Here is a 21,097-nt window from a genome sequence, read left to right on the forward strand (position 1 = left end):
ATTACTCAAGTATAACAACATGGTTAAAAAATAAAACTGAAAAATTTGGCCATAATCAAATTTGACTAACATAGTCATAGAAATTCAAAAACAGAAATTGTATAGATATTGTCATTTAGACTTATCAAGATCAAAAGGCTCTATTGGCATAGGCTCCTTAATATTGCGAGGGGAATGCCTAAGTGCACCTTCACACGATTAAGTCTACGATCCATAGACGACCCATAGAGTTCATGGTGAACTGCATCTCATTTAGCATTAATAAAATTCTTTTTTTCCTCATTCTTGTCAAGTTAAACCTTGCCTAGCAAGCGCTTCAAGTGGTAATAGATGTACACCATGTACATATATTGGTTGTAGCATCCCTGGCTTTGGCCATATCCAACACCCAGTCAACAACTTCAACTAACATGTTGGTGTTAGTCAAACAATGTCTTTCCTCTACAATTTCTCTTTCCACTTGCTCATTTTCCTCTTGAATCAACCAAGGAGTATGCACTTTGTATTAATGAGAAGAGCATTCAACTCTTTTTTAGGCACACGAGCCTTCTCACTCTCGATAATACCTCGCAAATCATCTACTGCAAGCTCTATGTTAGAGCATGGTGGACGAGTACCAATGAACAAACAACAAATGACTAGGTAGAGCTCACCCCAGGTACTAACCAAAGGATACCTATAATGTTTTGAAGCTCTAGTTGGAGGAAAGGGGCCAGGATCCTAACACAAAATATGTTGACAAGGAGGATGATAAATGACAGAATAAAAAAAGGGAGACCCAGGCAGAAAGGTGGGTAAGGAAAAATTGAAAGAGAAACCTACATGCAGAGCCCAACCCTCACAACCAGCCAAGTAAATACCAAATAAAGGCAAGATGAACCATTGGATGTGCCAACAAGCCAATGGAGCTACATAGTAAAAAGAAAAAAAACCAAGAGATATAAATAGAATGCCCAAAAACTTATCTGAATGAAAGCTAGTTGAGTTGAGTTGAATGGAGCTATCCTGAATGATACTTTGGCCTTTAAATCACACTTATGTAGGTTGTGAAGCCATTTCTAGTGCTGAGTGTTGGCATCACCTGCTAAGTGTTGGCACCTTATGCCATGAAATATTGCCTTGGCCTGAAATGATGATGGATCATGGGAAGATTAGCTAGGACTAAAGTGATCAATGGCCAAAGACAAACCAACTTTCACAATAGAGATATGAAGAAATGACCCTTAAAGTCTCCCATTAAAATTGCCCCTGATCTCCAAGCCCTCATAATCAAAGAACCATTAACTACCATGCTAAGTTCTGAGTCTGCATGTGTCTTGATTATAAAGAGGGAATGCATTGTCATATCCTCTGCCTTAAATTTTTGAATATTCTTTGTTTTTAGTTGTTTTGTCACTTGACTAACCAATCTTTAAATGAAAAGAAATTCACATAATTTGAAAAATTTATATAAACTGTCATCTTAATCTTCTTAGACACTATGAATGGAACTTCTTAATCACATAATTTGAAATCTTCTTAGACACTATGAATAAAACTTCTTAATCACATAATTTGAAAAACTTATATAAACTGTCATCTTAATCTTCTCAGATACCATGAATGGAACTTCTTAATCTTATTGGACAGCAGGAATAGAACTTCATAGGTATTGTTACATTATGTTGATAATTATTCTAAAATAAGAATTTTGACAAAAAAAAAATTTAAAATTTGAATTTTAAATATGTAAACCTGATTTTCTTGTATTAATTTAAAATAAAAAATTAAATTAAAAAAATTAAAATTTAACCTTATTTCATAGAAAATATTCAATCATATTAAACTATGAAAAATTGGATAAAAGTAGTGTGAAAAAAAAAAACACAACATAAATGAATTATTTTAACTCATATATCTTATATTAAGAAATAATTATATTCATTCCCGCTAGTGGCATTTAAGATTCAATTTATTCCTCCGTTACACACTGGAAACTAACGACATAAGATTTTGTTAAATTTCTTGTCTCATAAAATTTTATAATTTTCCATTATACATTCCAAATTTGCCATTTTAAACGAATCATATAGACTGAATTATACAACTTTTAAGAATAGCGTACAATTTCTTATATCTATTTTTTTTTTTGAAATTCATTATCATCATGTCAGGAAATTGTGATACAGTAAATATGAGAGACTGAGGAGAATGGTATATCCAACTACGACATTGGTTTCTTTTCATGATATACATTGTGACTGAAAATCCTGAGCACTTCTGAAAGGTAATACTACAATAAAAAGACACTACTGAAATGAGTTACTTTTGAAAATTGAAGAAGATGATCTTAGACCTGAAATGAATTAAAGATTCATGCATGGAACATAAGTTGATTTCTGTGATGTTGAAAGCATACAAACACTTTGTACTGTAGAGTTGGAAGATATAATTGCCCAAGAGGTTAGAGGTAGTTGAGAGTTAATTCAAGTGGTCTATGGTAATGGAAAATATAATTTGAGCTTGGTTGTCAACATAATCCTCATAAAAGATAGAGCCAGGTTCTAGAGATAAAGCTAATTTGGTAGCTTGTCAATACAACTGGATAAAGCTAATTTGGTAGCTTGTCAATTATTGTATTGAATTCTTTATAGATGTGTATGAATCTGATTTTCTGGAAATGTGGTTGTTTTTCTTACTTTGCGTTTCCAAGCCAACAGATTTAAAACTTGCAGCTGGGCAGCTCCTGTCAGCCAATCTATGACCCATTTGGAATCACCAAGAATTAGAATGATTTTGATGTTTTTCAATCTATGACGCATTTGGAATCACCAAGAATTAGAATGATTTTGATGTTTTTAATCTTGGCTAGAGTCATGAGTTCCCACATAGCTACTAGCCGTTAGTCCCTGATCCAAGGCTAGTTTTAAATAAGACAGATATGTTCTCTTGCCACTTGATCAGACCTCCTCCTCCACAAGTATTCCCTTGAGCAGATCCGTCAAAAAAATCCAATAGGGAGGTGGGAAGGAATACCATGAAACTGAATTCTTCTCAAAACATTTCCAAAGTGTAAAGGAATATATTCTTTTAAGAGTGATATAATCATGGAAGATTGGATAAAGGTATATATATTGTTATTTATGAAGATGACCAAAGTGTAAAGGAATATATTCTTTTAAGAGTGATATAATCATGGAAGATTGGATAAAGGTATATATATTGTTATTTATGAAGATGACCATATTTGAGAGAAGCCAAATACCCCAAGTCACAAAGATAGGAAAGTCTTGATATGCTTATAATTTTTCACCCAATCATAAAATATTTTCTAAAAAAGACCAAACTTGCTTTACCCAAAATCCGAAAACTTAAAGAAATGTAAACAAATTTTCTAAGCTACACAACATTTTGCAAAAAAGTAATGAACAAATTCTTCTTGGTGTATACAAAGCCCACATCTATTTGGACCCACTAAGCCCAAGTCTTGATTATAAAGAGGGGATACATTGTCCCGTCCTCTCCCTTAAATGTTTAGTGGGACAACAGTAATGCAGCCCCCGCAACCCATCCAAGACATAGTAGATTACTTTATTAATAAATAAAATATTATAATTAACTTTAAAATTTAAACAAAATAGATAATCTTATAAAATATATTTTAAATTTATATAAGAACTTCATATTTAACTTTTTAAAAGGGAAAAAAGCTATATTTAACTATATATATATATTTGAAAAAAAAAATTATATCAGAAAATCAAATATATTTCATAAAGTTTAGTGTCCATGAATTTAGCTCAGCCAAATAATCTTTTGAATAAAAAAATATTATATTTTAGTTTAATTTAAAACCGTTTTGGTATTAGAAAATTTGGAAAATCAAGATAATATAGTGAATCAATTTTGTAGCCTATGAATTACCTAAACTACATAGCCATTTACTAAAAAATGCTCACTGTTATTTTATTTTAATTTGAAAGTGTTTTGATAATTACATCGTAAAGTATTCCTTTTTGAGAAGAATCCCCCAGTTCCCACTTTGTACAGTTTGGCACTGTTGATCTTGTGTTAGATGATTGAAATATTATTTTCCGTCAGAAGAGTTAGTTAGGGTATGTTAGTCACTGTGTTTCCTAGTTAATCAATTCGTCGTCGGATGAGTTTTGGTTGGATAGACAAGCAGCATGTTCAAATGGCTTTGGAAGAGGTTTTTACATGTCAGAGGTCCGAGCTCTCCATGGGGTGATTACTGATTGCATGGAAAAGTTGGTCGTCTCTTGCTTTTAGGGTATGCCTAGTCGTCTTCCAAGGTATGGAATAGCTTAGACGAGTGAAGACCTTTGAATTCAACATACATTAGAGAGTGGATGGGTGGCACATGAATTAAACATTGGAGAGTCGATGGTGGCACAAGGACCACCATGAGATCGCACGTGGTTAGGGTATGATTCAATGATCCAATTTCCCCATAAGAGCTCTGCAACTTAGGGTTTCACTAGAGTATTTCAAATTTCAAATTTGGTTAAGGACCAACTCTTCCTCAACATATTGATTGGCACATCAAAACGATGACAACCGATGTTTTGACTCTGTTTTCACTTTCTTTTTCAGGTAAATTTCAACCTCTTATGGGCGTTTTCTCACCATACACTTGATGCGCTTGAACTTACAGGTGGGAATAGTGGTTGCACTACACAAAATCTTACAGGTATATAGAGATAATCCTTCCCTAGGTTCTTGGTCTCTTGTATTTGCTCGATTGGCACATCAAAATGATGACAACCGATGTATTGACTTTGTTTTCATTTTTATTTTCCAGGTAAATTTCAGCCTCTTATGGGTGCTTTCTCACCATACTCTTGGCATGCTTGAACTTACAGGTGGGAATAGCGGCCGTACCGCACAAACTCTTATAGCTATATAGAGATAATCCTTCCTATTAATTTCTTGGTCTCTTGTATTTTCTCGTTACTCACAGTAACCCCTAAACCAATTTCGACAAACCTTGTTATCTTATTCCCTTGCAGGTATGATATATTTGTGCGCTTGGTTATAGAGAGAGAGGACTTCATATCAATACCTTCTTTTTTATTTAAAAGAAATCTTGACTCTAAATCCACAAGTTCTTATACCATTTCTTCTTCCAATGGATACCAGATTGCGACCTTGCTTGTAAAACCCTACTCGATTAGAGTTGGGTCTCTTTCCAGTTGCAACTTGATTTGGGCTTTTACCCTTAAAATTTACTATTGCGTTGTATTTCTTATTGATGGGCTATTTACCACTAGAGTTCTCTTTCATGCACAGGGGACTGTTGAATCTCGACTATACTTTAAATACCTAGATGCTTGTATTTTCATTAGACCTAGATATCGATAATTTGGACATACAAACGTCTCCATGTTTTTTTTGAAAGGGAATATTATACCCTATGCACTATAATGTATTTACACACAACAACCGGGGTACATTCTGGAAGGCTTTAGGCTTTTCTATTGGTCCTTATCTCTATTCTAGAAGGCTTTAGGTATTACTATTGGTATTTATCTCTTATTACCTTTTGTATGGTCTTATAAAGTGATTTTATCCCTAAGCCATTCTTCTCTTCCCCAATCTGTGGCTATGGTTGTAGGGCACCTCTTCTATGCTACCAATTCCCTATCTAACCACCCTTTGTTCGACACTTTATGGCTTTCTTTTTCCACCCTATGTTGTACGTTTATTCCCATAGCCATGGAACTAGGTTATGTTGTATGATGTTGTTTTGCTTTAATTTTTGACAATAAATCTACAGATTATGTCTTTTGTCAATGTCATCCTCTGTCAGTTTGACAATCCCAACATTTTGTTCCTGGACTTAGATAGAAGATAAAAATAATGTCTTTGTTGGACGAGCAACTGGATTGGAGAAAACCTTTTATCCTTCAAATATTTTCTAAAATATCTACAGGATCATGTAAAGGTCTAATATGGTTCCAAAAGGTTTGATCAAAGATGAGGATGTTTCGTTTAGAGGGCATGAGAGTATTCCGAGAAGGAGGTCGTCAATGTCTTGAAGTACGCTATTCATGGTAGCCACTGGGAAAGAGTCCAAACAACTGCATACAGTTGAGATTGAGAGTTTTCTTTTGTTTTTCTCCTTTAGTTTTCCTTTTCAGTAGTCTATAGATTGATCTTATATTCTTATTCATTTAGCGATATGGCTCTTAACCAAGGGGGCCGTAGCCTAATGTTCACCTATTGATATGACTAATTTTTCTTAATTTATGTTTCTCAGATCTAAACATTAGGGAAATTATTTTGTTTGTAGGAGACACCAAGTTTGGCATGTGTCATACTATGTGGTGAATTGGAACCATCATGAATGGTTATGCTAACCCAAGCCGACTTATATGTCTATGTCCATAGGATTAGTAAGGAGTAATTTGGATGCAATTACAAAATCATTGGAGCAATAGTCTTCAAATGTCAATGTAGGTAATGCATGAAGAGAGATGAGAATACAAGGGCCCATGATCCTAGATCATAAAATTATTTACTGTCACACTGATAATATATAGGATTTACTGCCACATTGAAAATATATAGTTTGTTGATTTTAATTTTAGCTGCAAAATGCACAACATTTTTGTTGGCATCTAATGTTTGGTATCTTTGTTGGAAATAAATGCATGTTTAAATGCCCTAACATTAGAAGATAAAGTTGATATGTTTGCTGCTATGAGCTCTTTAATGGCGTGTGTTTCTATGCAATATAAAATTAATTTTTATGCTTTGGATTATGAATTTAATTTTGTGCTTTGGATGAAGCCTGTATAGTTCTTAATATGACATTCTTCAAATGTGAATGAAGATAATGCATAAAGAGAGCATAAAATAGTAAATACAAGGGCCCATAATCCGAGATGATATACTTAATTTCTGTCACACTCATAACATATGGTTTGTTGTTTTCAATTTTTAGCTATAAAATGCACAACATATTTTTTGGTCTTTGCTGTTTGGTATGTATGTTGGAAACAAAAGGTATCTTTGTGGGAAATAAATACATGTTTAAATTCCCTGACATTAGATTCTAGAATAGAAAGGTGTAATGTGTGTGTTGTGAGCTTGTTATTGGTAGTAAACCCTAAACCAATTTCGACAAAACTTGTTATCCTATTCCCTTGTAGGTATGAGAGATTCATGCGCTCGGTTATAGAGAGAGAGGACTTCATATCAATACTTTATTTTTTATTTAAAAGAAAGCTTGACTCCAAATCCACAAGTTCTTATACATTTTCTTCTTCCAATGGATACTAGATTCCAACCTTGCTTGTGAAACCCTACTTGATTAAAGTTGGATCACTTTCTAGTAGCAACTTGATTTGGGCTTTTATCCTTAAAATTTGCTATCGACTTGCATTTTTAAGAGATAGGTCGTTGACCACTGGATTTCTCTTCATGCACATGGGACTATTGAATCCTGACTGCACTTTAAATACTTGGATGCTTGTATTTTCATTAGACTTAGATATAGAGAATTTGGACATACAAACATCGCCAAGTTTTTTTGAATGAGAATATTATACCCTATGAACTGTAATGTATTTACGTACAATAATCAAGGCATCTGTTTGAAGGCTTTAGGTTTTGCTGTTGGTCCTTATCTCTATTCCGGAAGGCTTTAGGTCTTGTTGTTGGTCTTTATCTCTTACTGCCTTTTGTATGGTCTTATCAAGTGCTTTTATCTCTAAGACATTCTTCTCTGCCCTAGTCTCTGGCTATAACTCTATGGTTGTAGGGCACCTCTTCTATGCTACCATTTCCCTCTCTAACCACCCTTTGTTCGACACTCTATGGATTTGTGTTTCCACCCTACGTTGTATGGATATTCCCATAGCCATGGAACTAGGCTATGCTATAGGATGCCATTTTGCTTTAATTTTTGACAATAAGTATACAAAATGTCTTTTGTCAAAGTCATCCTCTCTCAGTTTGACAATCCCAACATTTTGTTCCTGAACTTAGATAGAAGATGAAAATAATGTATTTGTTGGACGAGCAACTAGATTGGATAACTTGATGTTCACCTGTTGATATGCCTAATTATACTTAATTTGTGTTTATGGGATCCGAACATTAGGGAAATTATTTTGTTTGTGTGAGACATCAAGTTTGGCATGTGTCATACCATGTAGTGAATTGGAACCATCATGAATTGTTTTTGCTAACCCAAGCAGACTTATATGTCTATGTCCAAAGGATCAGTAACGAGGAATTGGATGCAATCACCAAATCATTGGAGCAACAATCTTGAAATGTGAATGAAGATAATGCATGAAGAGAGCTAGAATACAAGGGCCCATGATCCCAGATCATAAAATTATTTACTGTCACAGTAATAATATATAGGATTTACTGTCACATTGAAAATATATAGTTTGTTGATTTTAATTTTTAGTTTGAAAATGCACAACATATTTGTCGGCCTCTAATGTTTGGTATTTCTACTGGAAAGAAACGCATGTTTAAATGCCCTCGCATTAGAAGAGAAAGTTGAGATGTTTGTTTTTGTGAGCTCTTTAATGGCGTGTGTTTCTATGTGATATAATATTTATTTTTATGCTTTGGATTATGAATTTAATTTTGTACTTTAGATGAAGCCCGCATAGTTCTTAATATGACATTCTTCAAATGTGAATGCAGATAATGCATGAAGAGAGTAGAAAAGAATAAATATCAGGGTCCATAATCCTAGATGATATAATTAATTTTTGTCACACTCATAACATATGGTTTGTTGTCTTCAATTTTTAGCTGTAAAATGCACAACATATTTGTTGGTCTCTAATGTTTGGTATCTATGTTGGAAAAGAAGGTATCTTTGTGGGAAAGAAATACATGTTTAAATGCCTTCACATTAGATTCTAGAAGAGAAAGGTGCGATGTCTGTGTTGTGAGCTCATTCTTGATAGTAACCCCTGAACCAATTTCAACAAAACTTGTTATCAAATAATAAATTATCAAATTCAATTCTTTATTAAATAATTATTACTATATAAAATAATGAAACTGAGAATTTGATTATTGTTTTGAATAACGATAAATATTAATTCTACAAATATTCTATATATATATATATACCAAATAATTTGCATTATTATTTCAAAATAAAAATGATAAAATTAAAAATATTTTAATTTATAATTCTGTGTATGAAATTTTTAAAAGTCAATTTTAAACTATGAAAATGTTTATTTTGGTTAATTAATTGAAATATAATTTCAATATATAATATTGATAAGATGGAAGTAATGTTTTTTAACATTCTTAAAATATAAATCTAGCTAATACATTAAATTTACACAAAATATAAAATTATACAAATTCAATGTAATATTTTAAATACATAATCTATATAATGTTTTAAAGTACATAATAAATATTAAAAATATGCAAAATTTTCATTGAGAATGAAAATATATAGATTTTATTTCATCAATAATAAAATTAGATAGTTTTTTAATAATTTAATATATGTCATAAGCTGAGTCTCTCGAACTTCAATATTTTCTCCCCATTAGGTACATGCGGAGGAGAAGAAGGGGTTGGTGATAAGATGATAGGGAGGCAAGCGAAAGCATGAAGAAAGAGTAGTATTGTAACTCCCTATTGATGTAACGAAATAGAAACCATAAACTCTACAAAATTCATGCTTCCTAGCGACACTTTTTTCTTCTCCTAGTATGTGTTTCCAAGCCAATAGATTTAAAACTTCTAGTTGGGCAGCTCCTATCAGCCAATCTATGACGCATTTGGAATCACCAAGAATAAGAATGCTTTTGATGTTTTTCAGCTTGGCTAGAGTCATGAGTGCCCACACAGCTATTAGATCTACTTTGGTGTTAGTCCTTGATCCAAGCTAATTTTAAAGAAGACAGATATGTGTATTCTCTTTAACAACTCAGTAAAAAATCTAATCAGAAGATCGGAAGGGATACTAGGAAACTGAATTCTTAAATATTTGAAATACTTTCGGAAGAAATCACATTCAGAAAAGTATGGTAGACGCATTTCGAACCAACCCGTGTGGTTCATCATTAGGACAAGATGAACAATCATATCATGACACAAGGTTAAAGAGGAAGGCAAATCATTCTAATGACTATAAGGAAATGACTATCTTCTCGAAATTTTTTCCAAGGTATAAAGGAATATATTCTTTGAAGAGTGGTATAATAATGGAAGATTGGGTAAGGGTCTATATGTTTTCATTTATGAAGATGACCCTATTCCAGAGAAGCCAAATATCCCAAGCCACAAAGATGGGGAGAACGTTAATATGCTTGTAATTTTTCACCCAATAATAAAGATTTTTCTCAAACATAGACCACACTTGATTCACCCAAAATCCCAGGACTTGAAGAACTGTATACCAAATTTTCCAAGTTATACAACATTTTGCAAAAAGGTGGTCAAGAGATTCTTCTTGTTGTATGCAAAGGCTACATCTATTTAGACCCACTAAGCTTAGGTGTCTTGATTATAAAGATAGAATGCATTGTTTGGTCCTCTCCCTTAAATGCTTAGTGAGACCACAGTGATGCAGCCCCACCTCTTGCACATCAAACACCCCATCCAAGATATAGTAGATTACCTTATTAACAAATAGAATATTATATTTAACTTTAAAATATAAACAAAATAGATAATCTTATAAAATATATTTAACTTTTAAAATAGAAAAATACTATATTTAACTCCTAAAATATAAATTTATATACAGATATTTATTTAAAAAAAAATTATATTAGAAAATCAAATATATTTCATAAATTTTGGTGTCCATGAATCTAGCCCAGCCAAATAATCCTTTGAATAAAAGGTTTTATATTTTAGTTTAATTTAAAATGTTTTGATATTGGAAAATCAAGATAATATAGTGCAATATGAATTTTGTAGCCCATGAATTACCCAAACTACATAACCCTTTACTCAAAACTGCTCAATGGTATTTTATTTTAATTCAAAAGTGTTTTGATCATTTACTTTCTATGCATATTATTATATGTATATGTTTAATAGAAACCATGAAAAGCATTTTGCTTACCCTACCAAGAATTAAAATATATGTTTTTGAAATTCATTTTGATTACGAACTTAGGAAAGCTGTGGCAACATCCCTTCGCATTCTAAAATAAATCTTTAAGAATTCTTTCACTTGATTAACTAATCTTTTTAATAAAAAAATTCAACCAATTAAACTAACGTTTCAAACTTAACTTATTAAGTAATATATTAACTTATTAACTAATATATTTTATTTTAAGAAACAACTCTATTCATTCCAACTGATAACATTTAAAATTCAATTTATTCCTACGTTATTCACTGGAAAGTAACAACAGAAATTCTGTTAGATTTCTTGTGTCATAAAATTTTATATGACATAATTTTTTTGTTAGATTTCTTTTGTTTATAATTTTCCATTATGCATTCCATATGTGCCATCTTTATTTTTTCTATACGTATGATAAACAAAGTTTATAAACTGAATTATAGAATTTTTAAGAATAATGTACAGTTTATAATGTCCAATTTTCTTATCAAATTCATTATCGTCATGTCACTGAGCAAGGGAATTGTAATAAAGCTATATTGTTTTTAATAAATATGATAAGCTTATAATCAGAATTATACAATTTTAAGAATAGTGTAGAGTTTATAGTGTTTGATTTTTTATCAAATTCATTATTGTCATGTCGACGAGCAAAGAAATTGTGATAACCCTATAGTACATTATGATGATAAAGGTAATCTAATATGGCCTAATTTTTCATTTTTGTCCTTTTTTTATTATTTTTATTATTTTTCATTAATCAGAATATATCTCTTTTTTATTTTTGTTTTTCTTATTCCTTTTTCGTTATTCAGAATATTTTGTTCATTCAAGATATGGATCTAGATGTTTAAAATTATATAAATTTTATTAATGTTTTTGATCTCTCAAATAAAGTGATTTTCAAACCTTTAAAACTGAATTGAAAAACTTAAAAATATCTATCAGCAATAAAATTTTACATCTTATTTTAAAAGCATGAAAATGATAATAGGTAAACAACATAGTGAAAACTTCTTCTTAAATTTTAAGGTGGAATACTTTTGAAAACTTAAGAAGATTTTTCTAATTTTTATTGAATAATTTAGACAAATGCTTGTTCTTGTTCTTATTAATAAGTCTAAACAATAAAATCAACATGGTGAAATTAGACATGTTTATTATATACAACTCTTTCAATCTAAAAAGCTGATCTTGTTCTTACTAATAAGTTTAAACAATAAAATCAACATGGTGAAATTAGACATATTTATTATATACAACTCTCTCAATCTAAAAAGCAATGTAAACTGCTTCAAATTTTTACTCTTCCCATAAAAAAACAATGTAGATTTTGACATTTTCAGTTGAATAACTTAGAACCAATATTTTTACTAGCTTCAAATTTTTACTTTTCCCATAAAATCAACCTAGTATACATGTCTCGAAAACAATGCAGCAAACCAAATTAAATTGTAAGATTTTATATATAAAACATAACTATTTTACAATGCACATTAAATTATAAAGATTCGAGTCAATGGAACTACATTTTCTTGCCAAAGCCTTACCTGCTTACAGAGAATAAGTGTTGCGGGTTTTAGAAAAAAATGGAAATGTTTTTCTTGAGGATATTGAACACTCCATTTTCATGGTTATGTGAGGCATTCATGAGATAAATGCAATAATATTTAAAACTTCACATTAGAGATTCTTAAAACGTTGTTCAAGAAATATACCAAATTATGAGAGAACATTAAACATTTTTTTATAAGTTGGAGACGAGTAAAATGTTAAAAGGTTTTTATTAAGTCATGAATTTATGGTATATTTAGTTTACAAGTTGTTGGATATATTTTTGGTATATTTAATTTATAATTATATATATTTTTGGTGTTATAATAATGCTAAATCATGGATTTTGGATGGGGTAGATCTGTCAGTGTTATATGTTAGATATATAGGAGTTAAATATGTGAATATTTTTTAAGTGTGAGCTCTTAAGTATACATATGTTATGCAAACATTTTGACTAGCTCAAATCACATTAAAATAAAAAAAATTAATAATTAACATAAAATTGAGATAAAATAGTAAATTTACTTTGGGTTTTAGGTTTTCGCAACCAATGGTTTTTTCCATGGTATTCATTAATATAATATAAAATAAATAATAATTAATAACTTTAATAAAATTGAGAGAAAATAGTAAATTTATGGATGGAGGTTTTGGGCTCTAGTTTTTCACAACCCATAGTTTTTCCCATGGTTTTCTCTAATGTAGTCTATTTAAATGTATTATTCACTAATATGAGACATTCATTGCAATCAAATATTTTAGTTAGATCAAAATAAATCTTAATTATCCCCACAAATATCGTAACCGGAGCAATTTTGATATCAGATTTGGCAAGAAAACCACTCAATAAAGACACTCTACAACAAGACTTTATAGCTCTAACTCGAGTGTGAAGAGAAATTTGAGCATGAAAATAAAATAAAATTTGGTGCATAGAGTCCTATATTTTGCTTATATTTTTTTATGTGCATTAAAAATTAGTGGAGGTGTGATTGTGTCAACCATTGCTTTTAATCTCCACATGAAAAATCAATATGTCTCTGAGATGTTCACAACAAAGCTTCAAGCAGAATGTCTTCACTACCGAGCTTACATATAACAAACCAGGCTAAATCCATTTTAATTTTGGATCTATTAATGGCCTAGAGGGATCAAATTATCTAGTTTACAAGTTGTTGGATATACTTTTGCAATTATAGTGGCAGTGGTTAAATTTGATTACTATAACTGTTGGGAGCGTGATCCCCCAAGGGTAGTTTTGGGGTTAAAAGCCCATGTGTTTGTAATATTATTGTAAAGACTCTGCATTTTGTGGTCGCGGAGCACGAAGGTATTATGTGTCACAAAGGGTAGGCCGCCCTTAGTTTTGTAAAGTAAAGTCGGCTGTAAGAGATCTACCTATGGTCCACGAACCATGGGATTGTATAAAAAGAGCTAAGCTCTAAGTAGTTAGAAGCATAGCATAGGACGAGGAAGAGAGTCATAGATTTAGAGCAAGAAGTCTAAGTCTTGGGTTGTAGCGTAGGTAGAGGCTTTGCAGCTTAGTGCATAGAGGCCTAGGGTAGAAGTCCACAGTTGAGTGCGCGGACCCCTGCAGCTTTGTGAATAGGGTGAATAGTCTGTAACACTTGAAAGATATTAATAAAAGGAGTTATTCTGCAATTTCTGTGTATTTTTTCTATTAATGAGTTTGGATATTTTGTGTATGAATTTCCTTTATTATGCTTATATGATGTGCAAATGAATGCAATTACATTGAATAATTGAATGCAATCATGAATATCTGCTTACGCAGTGATAACTTCAAGTATTTGACAAGATAAGCAAATCACTTAGGATAACTGAGGAATATTCATGGCACACTGCTATAGCAGCGCGAAAGTACCTTAGCTATAGGTTAGAGCGCGTGAAGGTCGATCGTGTACTTTCGCGAAGGTATTGAAAGCCGTAATAGAGGGTTTGTCTTACAAGTCCTAGGGCGAGATCACCTGCGCGAAGGTAGGGATAGAAGAGATAAAACGACATCATAACCATCTCAAGGGTGCAAAAACTTGGTTCCAGAATCCCCCCATACTGCTTCGGGTGAGACTTCGGTCCACACTCAGCGGGTTGATGTCGAAAGGGCCAGTAGTGTAGGGATTTGTTTGGCTAATTAATGTTGAACCTGGGTTAGGCCACCCTCACGCCAACAAATGGTTCTGTTGCTGGGACCGAAATTTGCATAAGAGATGTGTGATGTCGTATCACTGGAATCCAACTAAGAAGGAGATTGGAGACTGGTTGGATAGAAAGACCAACAAATTCACGGCACAGGAGAACAGAAACCCACAAATTTCAAAAGAACAGTGGTTGGACCGATACCTGTATACAGAAATCCACAAAATATTTTTCTGCTCTTTCCCTATTAAGCTATACGAGTCGATCATGAAGCTAAAAGATAGCCAAGGAAGGTGGAAACTTGATGGTCCTATTGTGTGGACCTCAGAGCTAGTGTGAAGGTTGGAAGCATCAGAGGATAAGATCGCCCGTGCTGTTTATGATTAGCTCGATCGCGTCATAAGAGGATTTGTGACTGAATTCGCGATCTCCACCTCAGTCAGCTATAGCGAGGCAAAGCGACGCTTTTTCAAAGGACCATGAGGTAAGTATGTAAAATCTTTGAATACTTGGATTACAATGTTGTTGTGCAACAAACAGGTTATGCATCTACCTTGATGTTCAGAACTACGTAAAGCGGAAAAAGTTATAGTAATGAAGGAAAATAGGGTTTGGAGTATATTCCCTTTATTTCACCTCTGCGAAGAGACGAAGAAGGGATAGAAAAGGTTTCTCCGCAAAGTGCTATTCAGTTAATAAGACATGGATTCCTACAAATACCACCTCCGCCCACACCACCTCTGACTTCACCACCATCGCCTTTGACTTCGCCTGTACCACCTCCACCTCCACCGTGGTTTAGTATGGCAAACACAGTAAATTTTCCTTTATTCAAAGGCTTGGGGAATGAGGACCCAGACTAATTTTGGTTCGTTGTAAGGGTTGTATGGGAAGTTCAGGGTGTTATAGATGATCACACAAGGAAGGAGACACTGGTTAGTGCTCTACAAGATTGTGTGCTAACCTGGTATATTAAGTACTCTAACGATAACCTGAATGTTGGAGTAGCGGACATCCAGGCAACATTAAATAGGGAATTTAGCAGGCTTAAATATGAGGCAGAGTCGATTATGGGATTCAAAGAAATCACGATGCAACCAGGTGAGATGCCTTGGGAACTAGATCAGAGGCTGAAATGTACAATCTGTGAAGCCAACATGAATTTGACAGATGGTCAGCATCACGAGTGGTTTGTGGCTTCGTTACTACCACACTTAAGGAGTGTGTTGTCGCAGCAGAAGATAACAACTCAAGCAAAGGCCTTGGAGATTTCCATGAGACTACATGAGAATTCGATGCAAGTTCCTAATCTAGGAGTTCAACAGATTCATGCGCAGCTAAAGAATTTGTGCCTTGAGATGAAAAGTCTGAAGCAGGATAGGACAGTCTAGCTAGAGATACGTGAGGAGGTATGGTGCTTGAAATGTAAGAGTCAGGGTCATGAAAAAGACCATTTCCCGGTATTTGCAAATTACCTTGCAGGAGGGGGATCGATGCCTTTAAGGTTGGAAGCTCAAGAAGCACCTAGCATGGGGCCTACATTATGGTGCACTATCTGTCATGTAGCCAAAAAACATGCCACATATAACTGTCACTTGCTACAAAAGTATGTATAAGAACCGCAACAATTGTTTTGCAACTTTTGTAGGTCAGCAAGACATGATGAGCGTACTTGTAGGAGCTATGAATTGATGATGGATAGAACTCCCACCTACAGGGTTCATGTTGAAACGTGACACCTTGACCCGAATGCAGGGATGACGCGGATAGGATTTCAGGGGCACATATGAGGTTGGGGTAGAGGAGGACCTAGTAGAGGTTGAGGACAATTGATTTGCTACAATTACGGAGGACCAGGAAACTATGCCCACGATTGCACTAATCCAACGTGTCCGTCATACAAGTAGTGCATGCTATTTGATCATGAAACAGAAGATTGTCCTACGCTGATAGATAGAATACGTGACAAAGTGGTGCTACCACCTTCGCCGACTCAAAACCTGCAGATGATGAGATTTGAGTCGTGCAAGGAAGATCCAAACATAAATATAGTACTAAGAAGTGTAATCATGACGAGATATGACAAAGGGAAACAAGCAGAAGATAGTACATGGGTTCGCAAAGCCCCGGCGAAAGAAGCTGAGTTTGATTTGGAGCGTGCTTGTGAAGTCTTCATGGAAGCTAAGAAGAGCTTCGTTGAAGCTTCCAACTCAGGAAGAAAGGATAAGCTTGAGCTGGAGACGGACCCCTCTATGCTCACAACTTTCCTTGAAACCTGTATGAAGTTACTGCGTGACAGTAAAGTTGTGAAAGGGTTATAAGAACTCATCAATAGATGTGCTGGAACTACGCCAGGTGAGCTGCGTGTAGTACGAAAGATTGGCAAGCACAAAACAAGGACGGGAGAGGAGATGATACTGGCTGCTCAAATAGGAGAGTATGAAATGGATTAGGTCATTTTGGATCTGGGGTCAGATGCGAATGTCCTACCAAAAAAAACTTGAGAGCAAATGGGGAGACCTGCGTTGCAATGGTCTCTGATTCAGCTAAGGATGGAAAATTAGTAGAAAATCATCCCCATGGGGCGGCTGTAGGGGGTGACCATGGATATTGAGGGAGCGAGTGTGCTAGCCGATTTTGAAGTAATAGAGATAGTGGATGACAACAATCCCTAGCCTACACTCCTGGGAATTGACTGGGATACTGATATGAACAGGGTAATCAATTTGAAGAAGCGAAAGATGATATTTGAGAAGAAATCGCTTTGCATAATAATACCCCTAGATCCCATTGAAGGATTGCGTTGTACGGAACCAATCCGTGACTATGAGAGTAATGACGACCTAGACTATATCTATAAGATAAAAATGTGAAACCAAGATTGGGTGAATCCCACTGCGGATGGAAGGATTACATGGGATCATGAGAGTTCCCGCACTTCAGATTCCGATGAAGAAATAGAACGCTAGCAGAATCAGTTACATGAAATAACTACACTCAATTGGAACATGATGACCTGGTTGTTGCATTGTGTGTCATAAGAGGTAAGAAACCAACCTACTTATGATGGTATAACTGAGGTAGATGTCTTTTTGAATGCATTTGAAAGGGGGGTACCAGAAAAGCAACACTTCCAAGCCTTGGACTAGGCATTGCGCGCTATGCTCGCAAGATGGTGGGGTATGCATAAGGGAAGATTTGATGATTGGCGCGAATGTAGGAAGATGATGAGAACAAAATCCGAGAAGCCTAAGATGTGACTGACAGAAAAATATGATGGGAAGAATGATTTGCAAGTGCATCTGGCTAAATGGACGCAGACTTATGGAGAAAGGCACCAACCTGAGTGAGTGCACCTGTTTTATCATACCCTGGATGTTATGCCAATGAATTAGTATATAGAAACAGAGCTTTACCATGGGATAGGTAAATGGGATATCCTGCACGAAGGATTCATGATGACATTCAGTTTTGAGGATGGGTTTGACAGTATTGATGAAGCACTACAAGAGGTGAAAGCAACCATCTTTAGGATATTGTAGGATCCTTTAGACCTGATTCAGCCTGAATGGGCTACTCAGCTGAGTCACGTGCTCAAATGTTATAATGTAACTACTAAAGAGGAGGACGAGGATCCACGAAAGATTAGCATTTCAGAAATGGAAGGACACCGCAAGGTTCGAGGACCGTAGATTGAGAACCCTAATATAACCATGCTAGTGAAAGCAAAACAAGTGAACATTGGTACAAAGGTAGAACCCAAATTCGTGAAGATTGGAGACTACTGGGATGATGTGATGGTGGATGAGGTCGCTAAATTGCTCTGCGAATACCAAGACTTATTCCCTACCAAGTTTACAGACCTAAAAGGAATAATCAGGGACCTAGGAGTGATGAAGATCATGTTAAAGCCCGACACGAATCCATTTAAGCAGAGGCCTCCGAAATACAAGGAGAAGGTCTGCTTAGAGCTAGACAAAATGCTAGTGGTAGGAATTATTGAGCCTGTGGAAGAATCCGATTGGGTGAGTCCAATGGTGGTGCAAGAGAAGAAGCATAAGGATGAGATATTGCGACGGTATGTACATGAGTTCGAATGAAACAACATCCTCGCGGACGCTCATGGGGGCATCGCGGGAGGACACTATGCAGGGATAGCAACCGTATAGAAGATTCTACGCGCAGGGTTGTGGTGTCCAACCCTTCATCAGGATTCAAAAGCATATTGTAAGGCGTGTGATGTATGTCAACAAACAAGCAGGCCATTGCGGAGGGATGAAATGCATTTGAATCCACAAATGACATTGCAACCCTTCGAGAAGTGGGCAATAGATTTTGTAGGACCCATTCAACCACAAGGGAATACAAGAGCGAGGTACATTATCACTGCAATGGAGTATTTGACTTGTTGGGCAGAAGCACAGCCGGTGAGGGATTGCACGGGTGCAACGACCGTGAAGTTCTTATTTGAGCATGTAATGACGTGATTTGGATGCCCATGGATCTTGATGAGTGATCATGGTACACACTTCCTGAATGAGACGATCAGTGCACTAACGGAGGAATTTCAGGTATATCACCAGAAGAGCACACCTTATCACCTGCAGGCTAATGAGACAATGGAGGCATTTAAAAAAGTGCTTGAAAACACACTAATCAAGGTTTGCAATGCTCAGCGAAGTGATTGGGACCTACACATACATGCAGTATTGTGGGCTTATCGAACAACATGCAAGAAGTTGACGGGAAAACCCCCTTTTAGGCTTGTCTATGGTGTGGAAGCCATAATGCATATGGAATACATCATACCTAGTCTACGCCTAACGGCACTTACATGTATGATGGATCACAGAGCCCTGGAAGAGAGGCTCGCGCAGCTTGATGAGCTCGAAGAAGAAATATTTTTGGCTAGATTTCACCAGCAGGTCCAAAAGAAGCATGAAAAGGCATGGCATGATCGACACATCAAGCTGTGCACATTTAAGGTAAATGATCTGGTTTTGTTGTATTATAGTAAGTTTGATAAATTTCCTAGAAAATTCAAGATGCACTAGTTAGGGCCTTATGTTATTATGGAGATTACCGATGGAGGAGCGGTACAGCTGGTCAAGTTAAAATGGAGAATGCTTCCCAAGAAAGGTGAATGGTAGTCGCTTGAAGCCATACACCGGTGGTCCAGCCAGGTGACTAAATGAAAGTAGCACAGTCTCAATGCTCGAGGCAGCTCAAAGGAGGCATGGGACTATAAACTACACTACCCAAGTTGGGGAGCTACGCGATTAGAAGATGGTGCGAAGCAAGGACATGTCATTGGGTCCATGACAGTGCAGAGGGAGCTGTTCTACCTAGGGAGAAATAGTGCAAGTCGACTGGAAAGTGACCATTAAAGTGTTTGTTCATGAAAAGAAGGTAGTAGTAAGGCCAAATGGAGCAGCTGGCTGACATTTAAGACAAAATTTATGGCTTAGATCCTTGAAAATCTACTACCAATATGGCATTAATGAACCGATTTTGGGGGGAATGGTAGGACTTGAATTCAAATTGCCCTATAAATTACAAGTGGTTGTCCACCTATGAAAATCAAGATGGCTATCAAGATTCGCAAGTTGCAATTGTCGCCAATGGCATATGCTAACCTGCAGAGCTATGCTGAATTCAAAGCAGACTTCCATTGAATCTCAATCAGGGCGCAGAAGGACCCTGTGCATAAGTGGTACGATTTGCTGTACCTAGCCATGGATGATGCCATCAATGCAGTGTTGGATAAATGGCTGGTGGAATGGTGCACCTCAATGGACTTGGTGGTGGGTGGAAGCAAGTCCGCCACACAAAAGAAGAAGGATGAGGCCAAGTTGAAGATGGTGCAACTGTTCGAGAAGAGGAAGAAGGAGGCCACTGAGAAGGCCAAGGCAGAGTAGATAGGAAAGGAGGTAGGAAAACAAATAGGAGGCACAGAATGGGGCTCTAAAAAAGGCGCGCGGTCGCCTTCACCTGCAACTGAAGAAGAGGATACAGAGCAGCATAACATGGACCCTCAGGAGATGTCTAGTTGTATTAAGCACCTGAGAGAGCCAGAAAAGGGAGGGTCTAGAAAGAAGTCCAAGGTGACCAAGACCTCACTGGACCCCATCACACTAATGGAGGGAGACTTATACAACATCAGTGACAAAGTTAGAGATGTCACTGCAGAGGCCCTGTAACAATTTGTAAAGTAGCAGCAGATCATCTTAGGGGCCATCTAGACTGGACTGCAAGAGTTGCAAGCCCACGTGTCGCAAGTTGGTACGATATCTACTAGCT

Source organism: Pinus tabuliformis, chromosome X (genome assembly GCF_031772625.1).
Source record: "Pinus tabuliformis cultivar Carrire ecotype Pingquan chromosome X, CPIR1, whole genome shotgun sequence".
NCBI classification, from domain to species: domain Eukaryota; kingdom Viridiplantae; phylum Streptophyta; class Pinopsida; order Pinales; family Pinaceae; genus Pinus; species Pinus tabuliformis.